This window comes from Hypomesus nipponensis, chromosome 23, assembly GCF_054491055.1.
Source record: "Hypomesus nipponensis isolate SF chromosome 23, ASM5449105v1, whole genome shotgun sequence".
In the NCBI taxonomy this organism is placed as follows: Eukaryota; Metazoa; Chordata; class Actinopteri; order Osmeriformes; family Osmeridae; genus Hypomesus; species Hypomesus nipponensis.
Genome location: NC_140383.1, coordinates 18,634,111 through 18,647,367, shown reverse-complemented (window position 1 = coordinate 18,647,367; position 13,257 = coordinate 18,634,111). Strand labels below are relative to the sequence as shown.

Here is a 13,257-nt window from a genome sequence, read left to right as displayed (position 1 = left end):
GAACGAACCAAATGTGGCCAGGACGGAGGACCCTCTGGACTACTGGGTCACATTCAAGGCCCTTTACCCTCAGCTATTTAAAGTGGCCATGCAGTTCCTGTGTACACCAGCATCCTCAGTTCCTTGTGAGAGGATCTTCTCCAAGGCTGGAGAAATTGTGAGCCTGAGGAGAAGCCGCCTGAGGCCCAGTACAGTCGAACAAATCCTGTTCCTAAATAAGAACTTATAAATGTTCTCAAATCAGACTGTTGCACCAACACATTGCCCTGAACCCTGTTATGGTACACTGCTTTTTTATATCGCACAAGCACACCCCCACAAGTATTCCCCTGATTCACAATACATATCACAAATGTAAGGAATGAGACAGCTGTATAAGCAGAGTGGTTGTGTAGGCTACCACTCTGTATCAGCAGTCATTTAATACTTCCATACACTCAAGCATTCTACCGCCCTTATACTGTTTGCAGTACATTTCAAAGTGTGGTGTAGACCAGTACATCACAGTAAAACATATTTATTGTATGAAAATAACACAGTTCTCAAATACACATGTATGGTTTTAATGAATAAACACGAAAATTAGACCATCAAGTAGCCTTACAAAAATGAACGACATTGAATAATTAACGAGGCGAAGTACCGCCAGAAACTACTGGTACATCACATTCAGTTGGTTTAAACGGCTGCTATAATTTTAGCTGACCACTAGATGTCACTGTGCTCTCCAATTTCAATGTGCCAATAGTTCTGCTCTTTAGTTCGGCACAAGCCGGAAGAAACCACCAAAGCTTCACAAGGCATCGTTCGCCCATCCCTACTCATGAAGCATAGCGCAAGTTCAGTCAGGCAAGACCGATCCCTGCACTCGGGTTCAATCGTAGTTGCACTACTCACTCCCCCCGCTAAGAATGCCCTACCTTCCCTCGTTCCCGGGTCGGGCGGTCACTGTGGTTCAGGTTGATTAGCGCTCCCGCCTACAATACATGGCGTCATATGGTCCGTGCCTTTAAATACGATTATTTCCCTGTGCAGTTCGTTGATGCTGTCAAGTGCGCGACCCACCACCTCCCCGTTGCCACCCGGTTCCTGTCTCTGTCTTCGGCTCGATTGGTCGTCGGCTGTGCCACCGCCACCAGTGTCTGGACTCCGCGGGGGATTCTTCTTCGGGCGTTGGGCAGGCGCCCGTTGATTTATATAATTCCCCGCGGGGTCCAAGCTCCAAACATTGTAGTACATTTATTATTCTGTAATAAATATCTTTCACTTATCCAGGTCTCTCCTGATTGAAATAATATCGTCTCCGATTTCAATTCAAAGCTGTAAATCTAACACTGTAGGCAATCTACCATGGTATCCGATCTGGCTCCGCCTCGGAAAACAACGGTTGCCGTTTCTGACGATACATTTATTTCCCCCTCCCAGTCACCCCTTAACCAATGATATGTGCTTTGAGCTTAAGTTGTCATGAGTATCTCGTAGTTTTCAGAAATAAAATCGGTGATTGGACGGCAAAGATAAGGCGGAAACCATGGGAATTTTATTTCCCATATTTGAATGGTCCGGCAGGAAAGGGCTAAGACAGTGCACTGCAAGGAGCAAGATCACACGTTCAAATCTAGCTGCAGTCTTTTGTCAGCAGGCAGCTACATAATCAGCGTCCCTTGGGTACCCAGCATGCAGGGTGGTATGTCAAATAGGCAAAGACTTGTGGAAAATAGTGCGGTTACAACAGCCGTGTGAGGGATTTCAGTTGTTGTGTTTGTTCAGTTAGATGTTTGTAAAGTTTTTGTTTATAAGTTATAATCTTGTTGGTCACCCTGATTGGGCATGTTGTGTATTTTAATGGGACCAGAGAGTCGGCTGCTATATTGCCATAGGCTGTTCTCGCAAGGAGCTGAACATGAGCTCTGCCCGAGCCCAGTTGCTAGTGGTGGGCAAATCGATGCTTTTCAAAACACAGAGACAATTGAAACATTGGAGTCAGGGCCTTTGAAACGCTCGAAACCTTTACTCAACACTGACATCTGCTGGCAGCTACGAGTATGGCATAATTAACAGTGTTATAGCTAATTCCACATCCAGACCCTAACGATCCTTGTGGTTGAACGGAATTATTGCCGTACAGCAATGCAGATAGCATGGTATCGAATGCGGAAGCGATGGCTACATATATAAAAATATATATATACACACACACAACAGCACACAAACAGACAAATGAACAAACATGATTTTGCTAATGGCACACAAGTAACTAACTTTCTCAAATGTTCTCTAAGTAACTCTCAATCTGTCTCAAACTCACAAATCTCTCAACCAAGGTCTCACGGTCTTCAGGTTGCGTTCACCAAAATTATGAACAAGTTCATGAACTTTCGTTCAATGAACGCATTCAGGCACAACACTGATTATAACTAACAAACAAACACTGTATATTTCAACTCCGCAATAGCAGAAACACAACTTTAAAGGCCCTTTTTCGCATGGACGGACGGCCGACAGGAGGGATGTTAAGGGTCTCCCTTTCCTTAAGTAAATAAAACTGCCGTCACTTGGCATCGCCTTGTGCTTTGAATTTGTCTCAGCTCAAAGTGGTTCGTGCGCAAAATGACGGCTCCAAATCCACCCATTAAACACTTTAAACTGACGGCTTAAAAGACCGAAAAGGCAATTTATAAGGGTCATAACACAATGTTTACATCTTTAAACAAGTCTTTGTTAACAATTCACTAAATAATAAAAATATATGTAGCCTATATCTAGGCAAATCCTAACCATAATATAGGCCTACTGTTTTTCCAAGTCTATTGTCATGAGATTTTATTGTTGATTGGCCTAACTTTGTATGTAAAAATGTTTATGAAGGCGTAAATATATAGCTTACACTTACATGCAATTCATACAAAATAACGTGACAAAGGTTATTGAGTCATCCAAAGTTGCTGTAGCTAGCTACATGCTATGGTAGCCTTCGGCAGTTCTGGTTTAGCTCAACAGCCTGCTAAACATGGCCGTCCTTCTCAACCTTTCAAGTGCTAGCGCCGTCCATGCTAATCAGGGACGGCACTCTGAACAGCATCGCCGTCCATGCTCTATGCTCCCCCTACCGACGGACGTCCCTGTAAATCAGGGACGGCACTATGGACGTCCATGACGCTCAGAGAGATTTAGCTGCCTCTCTTTCTTTGCTCTGCAGTTTCACTCGTTGTAAACCAACCAATCAGTGCGCAGCACATCTATATATTCATGAGAATACCATAAAAGGAAAAAAACTAGCGTTTTTTCCCAGGAAAATGTCACTGGATGTAGCAGGGTGCATAGAACAGCACCCCGGCCATTTTCAGCCCAACCAAGGTTACATACCCTATTCGGAGACCTCAAGGAACAGTGTGAAATACCCCAAAAACCCAGTCAATCACCCCTTTAAGTAAAATAAACATAGCCTTTTTTCAAGCTTTTTTCATAGCCTCTCAACCTAATTTTTTAAAACATTGTCGAGTGAAGATTATGTCTTTTTGTCTCATTTTTCAGCCCCTTTCGTTTCTTAACCTGGTTTTCGATCATTATATAGTCTCTACTAGCTAGCTTTCGATCTCAGTGTCACTGTCGTGTGTAAGTGAGACAAAGGGGGGCGGGGTAAGGGCTGCACAGATGTTCATTTGGAATAGACCAACCGGTCTTGGGGAAAGGGGGGCCGGCCAACCATCTTCTGCCGACATGTTATTAGTAGTAAAAAAAAAAAAAACTTTTTAGTCTAGTCAAGTTTCAGTCGTCTTATTTTAGTCAGACTTATCCCAGACTATTTTCGTCTAGTTTTAGTCAACGAAAAACTAGACTAAATGTCATCAGTTAAGTCAATGAAAATTGTATTTTTGTCTCTTTGTCTCTCTCACAAACAAACACACACACACACGCTGGTGTTAAAAACTCAAACTAAATACAATGCTATGTTACGTTCCAATTATTACGTCTATTTTAGTGCTGTCAAACGATTAAAATATTTAATCGCGATTAATCGCATTAATGTCATAGTTAACTCGCGATTAATCACAATTAATCGCACATTTTAATCTATTCTCAATGTCCCTTGATTTCTTTTTGTCACATTCTTTTTTTCAAATTTTAATGCTCTTATCAACATGGAAAAGTGGTTCGGATTGCTTCGTGCCAATATTTTTTTTATTGAAAACAACATTGCAATCGCCTGGCTTTGACGAGGGGGCGGAAAATTCGCATCAGCTGTGTGCTTGGCCAAGTGGTATTTCAGACTTGACGTGCTGCGATGATAGCTCAGTTTACAACGACAAAACACACAGATCACTGGTCTTGTCAATGGAACCATTTGGCAACTTTTAAAAAGTAAACTCTCCATTCAGAATCTTATTGGCATCCATTTCGGCATCTCGCACTCGCCATCCACTCAAAACGTAACGTTAGCCTACTACAAGAGAATGTCTAATATCCGTAAACGGGCTCTGCTACTACTCTTTAGCCTGCTCGCAAGCCAAACAAGTGTTTGTTTTTCTTTAGCCGGCTGTGTTTGTGGCGCGCCTGTTGTTTTGTTTCCGGTCTAGCTAGATCCGGTGTGGTGTTGTAGTTTTTCTAAAGTCGGTAATTGTTGCAACAGCATGTGAAAAAAACTACAAAGTCTGCAAGGCCAAAAAGAGCGTTAATCGCGCGATAAGAAAATTGACGCCGTTAATTTGGGTTTGAGTTAACGCCGTTAATAACGCGTTAAACTGACAGAACTAGTCTATTTTAATGAATTTATTTGACCGAATTCTGCATTAGCAAAACACAAAATAAGTGGCTTCGTCCCAAGATTTCTACAGGCCGTGCAGCTAATTTAATGCTAAACATTTGAACGGGGGCTTATTACTTGAAAGAGGAATTATTTACTGTCATTGCAAATACACTATCAGGGCTTAAAAAAACTGTGACTTGCTCAAGTACGCAAATGGCTAGTAGAACATTTTATAATAAATTCAGTAAATCAAGCAACGCTGTAAGACCCAGTGAAATGTTATACAGCTAGCAAACTAACGTTAGCTAGCATCGCTACGACATTGGCTACCTCTACTTCAATAGGATATCCTCAGTATTTGCAAGCTATCTAAACTTATACTGTATCTAAAATAAGAGAAATGGCTGCGAGACGAGCTTTCACGGGTGTTCGTGTGTCTATGTTGCTTCACACCGTGGGCCTGCACCTCATCTATTACCGTTTACAACGTTAGCAGGACTACTTGGTTGGCGTTGCCTTCTCAGCGTGAGAAGTACAAGGTTTGGTGTGAGAGGGTCTGAGCAGGGGCGATTCTAGGATCAGACTTCTTGAGGTGCTCAGCCCCCGATTAGAATGTGACATGAATACAGTGCCTTGCAAAAGTGCTAACCCCCCTTGCTATTATAAATCCCTAATTTCACTTGATAAATCTATTAATTGTTATACATGTATTATTATGAAAAATATTGAATGAATGAAAAACTAAGGATGTCCCTTTCTTCATGAACTACCAGCATCAAATGATAATAAAGAATAATATATATTTTTTGAATTATCTTTTTTAGGGGTGCTTGAGGGGTGACCTGATATTTAACTACATACATGTAACCGATACAAATGCTGCTAAAGCTTGCTAGGTACACCACTGCCAACGCTAGCAAACTAGAAACGTCAACACCATTTTCTGTTTTATATAAAATGATAAATCTTTACCTGGATAAGTGATTTTTGTGTCTGGACAAGTGAAACGTTAATGTACTTGTCCAAAGGCCAAGTGCCTCAAAAAGTTAATGTCGAGCCCTGGCAATTGCTGCCCTTGCTTGGGTTTGATTTTTAGGTGCATTATTATGCTGAAGTAGTGGGTGAAAGTAGGTTTATTGTTATTATTTGCTACAGAATTGTTTGCCTATCAAGATCAAATGAAGCAGGCAGTGTACATGCTTCAGAGTGGCCTACCTTACTTGATAGGCTAGGCTACTGACCATTTCCAATAATATGTTACGTCAATTATTAATTGGCAGCATTTATGCCATATGGGGGGGGGGGGATGCAAAACACCTGGGAATAAATACATTGATTAGAAAAAAAAGAATATATATATATATATATATATATATACACACACACCACACACACGTATATCTTTTTTTGAAGCACCGAAGACCCAGGAAAAACCCTGCATGATCAGTATAATAATCGCATTATTGACATTATCGGGTTATGATCGGCATATAAGTGTACATGCAAACGCCCTCATACTCTTTGGTTGAACTGAACTTTGCACAGACTGGACCCTTCTCCTCAGGCCCCTCTCATCCAGGTGTTACCGCCCCCGCTGGTTGGAAAATATATTCTCTAGCTCATCACTGATGTATTTGTCTAGCTCATCAGAACCGCAAGCTGTAAACTTTTTGATAAAATTTTGATCATTAATGTGGATAATCACAACAAAATGCCAAAACCCAAAACGGGATTTAACGGGTTTATACCGCCACCACTAAATAACTTCTGTTAAACTTGAGGCTGTCAAACGAATGACAAAATCATTCAGGAAATGCATGTCACGCTAACCCTATAGCTGCCATGCTGTTACAATGCGCCACCACTCGTTTCTTCATTTAAAGTTTTATATCGGACCATTTCTTCTTAATTTCTGCCAATTTCTGTGAACCCACAGCATTCATGGCCCTATAATAATAATAATAATGATAATTGTATTTGTAATGCACTTTACATTTAGCTAAATCTCAAAGTGCTGCAGGTTAAAGACAAGAAAGGGTACAAATTGTGACAGTTTTCCACTCTGCCGACTTTCTTTTGTCACGAATACCTGATGACAGGCCACCAAACAGGACACATTTTCTCGCCTCCACCTCTGTTGTCAGAACCTCGATCTCACAGTCCCGGTATTTCTTCGAATAAACGCTTTAGCTTTTAACGTTCATTTTTGGTCCGGCGTTTCTTTGAGGAAGGCGTTTTTTCGAAGAAATACGGTAATTCAGACAAAGAAATGACCTCTGGTGCGCATATATAGACAATCCATATATTAATTTATGGGAGGAGGCAAGGCGGGGTCCAGGGGCGGCGCCAGAGAATTTTTAATGCAGGTGCTGAGGGGGTGCTAGATCATTGACAGGGGGAGCTGCGCAGTTATATATTTTTATATTAAATAAATACTATCAGGTCAGTAGTGGGACCCACTTTCAGCCTGGGAGTGTAATGGCCAAAACCAGCCCATCCCCACCAGGGGCCGACCAATACATTGAACATTTGGGGCTTAACCCGGACCTAGGACCGAGTCAAGGTTTTGATGTGAGCTGAAATCGGAACTTCATAGTAATGCGAGTACGCATAGCCCGCAAGCGAGATTTTTTGCATTAATTTCAGTGTGAAATTGTTTTTGGAGCTTTATGTAGCCTAATATAAACACATACACAAAATTACAACCCACAATTTTACCTTAAAGATTCAGGGCTTTTGAGAAGACATATTTTTCCCAACCTGGCAGGAACCTAAATCCCCTAGGATTTTTTTTTAGCAGTGGGGGCAGGTCTGTCCGACCCCCCCCCCCCCTCCCCCTCGGCCAAAATAAAGTTCTAACCCTATATTTTGGAGTAGGTTAGTGTAATAGTCTAATAACAAATGTAATTGGTGGCCAAGCCGCGAAGCGGCGAAGCCACCTTAAGTGTTTCTACGTATTCTTATTAGGGGCCAAGCAGTGAAGCTGTGAGGCACCTATTGTTATTGTTAGTATTATTATTATTAGGGGCCAAGCAGCGAAGCTGCGAGGCACCTATTGTTATTGTTATTGTTAGTATTATTATTATCATTATTAGGGGCCAAGCAGCGAAGCTGCTCTTTGAAATTTGGCAAACTCATTGGGGATAGTCCCCTGGTCCAATTCACAAAGTTTCATGTCCCATACTCGGGCACTCTAGCGCCACCAACGGGTCAAAGTTGGACTTGTGTTTACACACGCAACTTTTGAACCGTATGACCCATTTTCAAAAATGAGATACCGTTGGATTCCCTGAATCAAGCAGAGTTCAATGCACACCATGGCGTCAATTTCCGGTTATATAGAGTTTCCGCTATTTCCGGTTTTATCAAAAACCTTTGAAAGCCTACTCCTCCTACAATTCTTGTCAAATCTTCTTAAAAATTACCAGAGATGATCTTCAGACTAAGCCGCACAAAAGTTATGGTAGAGCATTTTGATCCCCACAACTGTTTGTCCGTGACAGCCAATCAAAGTCATCAGGAAAGCCACCAAACAGGAAATGAAGTAATATCTCAGCAGTTCTTTGAGACAGTGACACCAAATTTGGTATGCCTACTCGGAACCTTATTCTGAGTATGTCCTCCAAATATTGTGTCATGTGAATAAAAGGGGGCGTGGCTGGAAGCATAAACGTGTTTTGGCTGATAACTATTTAAGTGTTTACCTTAATAAAGTAATTTCTTTGTCTGTTGATGTCTTGTGAGTTATCAAGCTTGACCATCGATAATATTTCATACCAGCCGAATTGACGCGGCCGCCATTTTGGATTTAATGGAAAAGTGAAAAAACCTTTTACACGCCCCAAATTTTGTCCAATGTTTACAAAAAAGATGTCAGATGGATTTTCCATTTTCAAAACCATTTGTTCGGTAGAGCCGATCAAAGGCGGCAGCGAAGCCGCAAAAGACACGTGAGAGCATAACTCAGCAACCATTTGTGCGATTGTCACCAAACTTGGGTTCCATCGTTCCCACGAGGGGCAGAGGAGGCCTGTGGTGTTATACCAGAAAAAAAACAGTTTGAACACTCAGTACTTTGGAACGCAAACAGATATTTCGACCAAATGTGGTGTGTTGCATGAGTGCAACAGGTTGTTGTGACTTAATTGTTGCGCAAGTGCTATGGAGGCCATGTTCTGCTCTGGACTGCTTGGCCCCTCCATTGCTGTTTGCAGCTATATTTGGTGGCCAAGCCGCGAAGCGGCGAAGCCACATAAGTGATTCTACCTTTTCTTATTATTGGTGGCCAAGCCGCGAAGCCACATAAGTGATTCTACCTTTTCTTATTATTGGTGGCCAAGCCGCGAAGCCACATAAGTGATTCTACCTTTTCTTATTGGTGGCCAAGCCGCGAAGCGGCGAAGCCACATAAGTGTTTCTACCTTTTCTTATTATTATTATTATTACACAAAATGTGTTTTGGCCAATAACTGTTGATTTGTTTGCTTTTATTAAGTGATTCCTTTGTCTCATGATATGTTGGGACATCCCGTGTGTGATACATGATAACTTGTGATAATAGCCGAATTGATCCGGCCGCCATTTTGAATGAATTGAAAAACGTTTTTTCTTTACTCCTCCTACACATGTTGTCCAATCTTCACCAAATTTGGCAGAGAGTATCTTCAGACTAAGCCTCACAAAGAGCTTCACATGATTTTTTGATTTTCAGAACCGTTTGCCCGGTACAGGGAGTCAAAATGTGCAATTAAGCCAGCCAACAGGAAGTTGGGTCGTATCTCAGCAAATCTTTGATGGATTCACACCAAACTTGCTGCATGCCCTCGGAACCCTGTTCTGAGGATTTCTTAAGTGTTTTATGGGTCATTTGACTGCTTGGCCACCACATTGCTGCTTGCAGCTATATTTATTAGGATTCCTCCGTAAGGAGGAAACCTATTGTTATTGGTGGTTTTATTATTTGTAATTCTTGTACCATGGGAGTCAATGGCAGCCCCTAGACCCCATCGACAACTTTTTGTGAAATTTGGCACACTCATTAAGGACAGTTTCTTCTATATCTACACCAAGTTTCATGTCTCCCATTAGACCACTCTAGCGCCACCAATGGGTCAAAGTTGGACTTGTGTTTACACACGCAACTTTTGAACCGTATGACTCATTTTCAAAAATGAGGTACCACTGGATTCCCTGGATCAAGCCGAGTTCAACGCACACCATGGCGTTAATTTCCGGTTTTATAGATTTCCCGCCATTTCCGGTTTTATCAAAAACCTTTGAAAGCCTACTCCTCCTACAATTTTTGTCATATCTTCTTCAAAATCACCAGAGATGATCTTCAGACCAAGCCTCACAAAAGATATCAAAGGAATTTTGATCCTCATAACCGTCTGCCCGGTACAGCCAATCAAATTCATCAGAAAAGCCGCCAAACAGGATGTGAAGTCATGTCTCAGCAAATCTTTGAGATATCAACACTAAACTTGGTAGATCGGAGGAAGGCACTACAACATGTTACCATGTGCAAAGGCAAATTCATATCTCTAAAAATGATTGATATAAATCAAATTGAACTTATCGCTAACGCTAAAATAATGCTTTACACATCAGCCAGTCAAAAACTGATACTCTGATTCAATCACAAGTTCATATGAAGACTCTTGAGAATGTTCATAACACAAATCTGTGAAAAAGTTGACTGTAAGATGAAAGGTCGATTTTTGGTGAATATTTGAAACATGCTTGCTTGGCTAATTTCTAGGCAAATTTCCAATGAATGTCTCCCCTGCTCCTCCCCGCGCGTGCTCCAAAATCGCACACACACTCAGCCTTCCCTTGACACACGCGCGGCCAAGACGCACACGCAACATTTCAGGAGAGTGTGGGCTGACCAAGCCCCCACTCATTCCTTGGTCTTTAGCAAAGAGCCCATGTGGCTCTTGATGGTATTGCATTTCCGATTTTGTATGCAATGGTAAAAAGGTCTCAAATCCTGAAACATTGATAGTGTAGGCCGAGAAACACTTTAACAAAAGCCCATGTGGATCTTGTTGGTATTGCATTTCCGATTTTGTATGCAATGGTAAAAAGTTATACAAATCCTGAAACATTGATAGTATAGACCAAGAGTAACTACCACACCACAAATGGCCCACCATTAACCATAGGTGGCACTACAGGCCACGCCCAAAAGCACAAAGATACAAGGCTTTCTGGAATGGATAGGCTCACCAAGCCCCCTCCCTTCACTTATTGGCTTGAAAAAAAGGCCCATGTGGATCTTGATGGTATTGCATTTCCGATTTTGTATGCAATGGTAAAAAGGTCTCAAAATCCTGAAACATAGATAGTATAGGCAAAGAAACACTTTAACAAAAAGCCCATGTGGATCTTGTTGGTATTGCTTTTCCGATTTTGTATACAATGGTAAAAAGTTATAAAAATCCTGAAACATTGATAGTATAGACCAAGAGTAACTACCACACCACAAATGGCCCACTATTACCCATAGGTCTTCCATTGACACACGCGCGGACTTGGCAAGACGAACACGCAACATTTCAGGAGAGTGTGGGCTTACCAAGCCTCCACTCATTCCTTGGTCTTTTGCAAAGGCCTTGTGGATCTTGATGGTATTGCATTTCAGATTTTGTTTGCCATGGTAAAAAGTTCTCCAAATCCTGAAACATTGATAGTAAAGGCCAAGAGTAACAACAGCACTTTAACAAAAGCCCATGTGGATCTTGTTGGTATTGCATTTCCGATTTTGTATGCAATGGTAAAAAGTTAAAAACATCCTGAAACATTGATAGTATAGGCCAAGAGTAACTACCACACCACAAATGGCCCACCATTACCAATAGGTGTCGCTACAGGCCATGCCCTAAAGCACAAAGCACTTCACTTCTTGTGAAGATTAAAGCACTTCACTTCTTGGCTTGAAATAAAGGCCCTTGTGGATCTTGATGTTATTGCATTTCAGATTTGGTATCCCATTGGAAATTCTGCAGCATTGATTTTTCTATACAGTTACAATTTGTCAAGAATAAACATTTTTCAATGGTTCGCAATGCTTTACACGTAAGCCAGTCAAACAAGTTCATATGAAGACTCTTGAGAATGTTTAGTACACAAATCTGAGAAAAAGTTGACTAAGATGAAAGGTCGATTTTTGGTGAATCTTTGAAACATGCATGCTTGGCTAATTTCTAGGGAAATTTACAATGAAATGTGTCCCCTGCTCCTCCCCGCGCATGCTCCAAATTCTCACACACTCATTCTTCCCTTGACACGCGCGGGCTTGGCAAGACACACACGCAACATATCAGGACTGTGTGGGCTGACCAAGCCCCCACTCATTCCTTGAATATCAGCATAGGCCCTTGAGGACCTTGGTGTCATTGCATTTCCTACTTTGTATGCAATAGTAAAAAGGTCTCCAAATCCTGACACATTGACAGTACAGGCCAAGAGTAACTACCACACTTTACCCAAAGCCCATGTGGATCCTGTTGGTATTGCATTTCCGATTTTATATGCAATGGTAAAAAGTTTTTAAAATCCTGAAACATTAATAATATAGGCCAAGAGTAACTACCACACCACAAATGGCCCACCATTACCCATAGGTGGCGCTACAGGCCACGCCTTAATGCATAAAGATACAAGGCTTTCTGGAATGGATAAGCTCACCAAGCCCCCTTCCTTCACTTACTGGCTTGAAATAAAGGCCCTTGTGGATCTTGATGGTATTGCATTTCAGATTTGGTATGCCATTGGTAATTCTGCAGCATAAATTTTTCTATACAGTTACAATTTGTCAAAAATAAACATTTTTCAATGGTTCGCAGTGTTCGGAGGAATCCGCCATTACTGCTTGCAGTTATATTTATTATACTTCTTCTGTCATTGGAGTCTATGACAGGCTCTAGAACCGTATGGTAAAAAGTTGTGAAATTTGGCACACTTATTAAGCACAGTCCCTTCTTTATATTCACCAAGTTTCATGTCTCTCATTGGAGCACTCTAGCGCCACCAACTGGTCAAAGTTGGACTTGTGTTTACACACGTAACTTTTGAACCGTATGACCGATTTTCAAAAATGAGGTACCATTGGATTCCCTGGATCAAGACGAGTTCAACACACCCTATGACGTCAATTTCCGGTAATATAGATTTTCCACCATTTTGAATTTTAAGGAAACACGTTTTTTCGCTTCAACTACTTCTATTTTTTTTCAAATCTTCCCCAGAATTGGCACACATTATCATCAGACCAACCCACACAGAAGTTATCAAAGGATATTCGATTTTCATAACTGTTTGTCCCGTACAGCCAATCAAAATCGGCAACAAAGCAACCAAACAGAAAGTTGGGTCATATCTCAGCTAATCTTTGAGAAATCAACACCAAACTTAATATGATGACTCGGAACCCTCTTCTGAGGCTGTCCAATTAATTTGGTGTCATGTGATCACTGGGCGTGGCCGCAGGAAGTAAAAATGTGTTT

General features: G+C 41.4%; 1 protein-coding gene across 2 annotated transcripts in view; it reads right to left on the bottom strand.

Moving 5' to 3' along the window:
• Positions 1-13,257, bottom strand: part of osgepl1 (O-sialoglycoprotein endopeptidase-like 1) — a 139,926-nt gene that overhangs the window by 120,722 nt on the left and 5,947 nt on the right. The gene's annotated exons all lie outside the window — the stretch shown is intronic.